This window comes from Cyprinodon variegatus, unplaced genomic scaffold (genome assembly GCF_000732505.1).
Source record: "Cyprinodon variegatus isolate N-32 unplaced genomic scaffold, C_variegatus-1.0 Scaffold1753, whole genome shotgun sequence".
NCBI lineage: Eukaryota > Metazoa > Chordata > Actinopteri > Cyprinodontiformes > Cyprinodontidae > Cyprinodon > Cyprinodon variegatus.
The window spans coordinates 64947-66792 of record NW_015152206.1 but is presented as its reverse complement, the minus strand read 5'-3'; positions in this window follow the sequence as shown (position 1 = coordinate 66792).

The following is a 1846-nucleotide window of genomic DNA, read 5'->3' as shown; positions in this document are numbered from 1 at the left end:
GGGAAACAGACAGACTAAAGAAAGCTAGGAAACTTCTCACCAAAACACACAAATAACCTGGCGCTGATGGGAGGCAAACACACAACTCAAATAGTAGAGGAACCAGGTGAAAATGATCGGCGATAATCAGCTGCAGAACCAATTAGACAGGAAAGCAAGGAGCAAAGGAAAAAACCAAACCATCAGCGCCGAGATCATGACAAATGATGCCAGACCTGCAAACCTTTTTCCATGTCCATTTGGAAAGCTTGAGTTTCATCCAGTTTGCAGCTCTGCAGTCAGGGGTTCTTTGTCTCAGTCTCACACCCAGGGCATGGTTCTCATCCAGTTTGGCTCTATAAGTTCTGCAAACTCAAGAGAAATGTGTTGCAAAAGGTCTGTTTGCAGCAGTTTGGTTCTGAAAGGTTCTGACTTATCCGTGATGGTTCTGGGGATCTGGTTCTCCTGGGGCCTGCATCTCCACTGTGTTGGAGATCCAGCCGAGGCGGACCCCAGCTTTGAGCGCAGGGGCAGAAGAGGCAAAAAAAGAGGCAGAGTCTTGTGTGCTCTGTGGTTTTGTTCGTCCTCACAGAGAGGGGGGTAGGTTTTCACACCTCTGGTGGCTTCCATGTGACTTGCCTGTGACTGCTTTGGCTGAAAAGGGGGGGCTGCAGAATTCCCCCAGCTGTTATTCACAAAAGCTGCTTGTTCTCCTCTGGTCATCTTATCAAGATGAAATATGGACACTGGTTCCAAATGTCCAAAAAGTATGATCATGGCATATGGCACAACACTGCTTCAAGGTTATTTTTTAAAATGAGCTGGAGAGTATATGAAACAGTCTTTCTTAAAACATGCAATGTGCAGTTATTTTGTCTGATGAAACATTTTATTTTTCACTGTGTCCCTCTGCAGATGTGTTGTGCAAAACATTTGTCCACCAGAGTCCTGATATTGCTGTCTGGGAGGGAGAGACGGTGAAGATTGCCTGCTGCTGGAACCAATCTGAAAGAGTTAGGGTTCAATGGCTAAAGAAAAGAAAATCCATCAAAAAGGAGACCTTCATAAAAAAATCTACAGACTCTACAAGCGAGCAGAAACAGACGTGCTCACATCTTAGCTTGCAACACATCAAAAGACGTGAATCTGGGAGATACATCTGCAAGATTATTGTGGAGATACCAGTTTTAATTGAATATGAAGGAAACGGTACAACAGTCACAGTTGTAGGCATTGGTCCCACTGAGAACCCAGCAGACACCACAGATGCTAACAGACACCACAAAGCTGAGGGTAACCAGTTAAACTCTTCTGCCTTTATGTGAAATAATGATAAGGTCAGAAAAATCAATAATATAACATAGAACTTTTTTATTTAGAAGAAGAAAAGAGGAGAGGGAAAGAACCTGAGTGCAAAACAGATCACAGCAGTAATACCAAGATTGTGGATGGTAGGTGAGAAGACCAGCAATAGACTGATCCATGTGTTATTCTTTAAAATATGGAAAATCTCCCTCCTAGAATTGGTTCCTTCAGAAGATGAAAAACCAACAGAGAAACACAAAGAGAAAACAGCTGACAGAACAGTTAACCACATTGCTATCGGTGAGTGACTCTTCAATCACAGACTATATAAATACAGTCGCAGTCTCTGATGTTCTATTTTGCTGTTGTACCATCAAAAGAAACCAAAACAACAAAATGACAGGAATTGTTTTCTGACTATGTTTAAGAAAAGAAGAAACCAACCAGCAAATGGAGAGAAAATGCAAAACCGGACGCAGCTGACAGTAAGTAACAATTCTGCTGAAGAACAGCTGCTTCAATGAAGGAAATGATTTACATAAAGGTGAAGAAATTCAACACA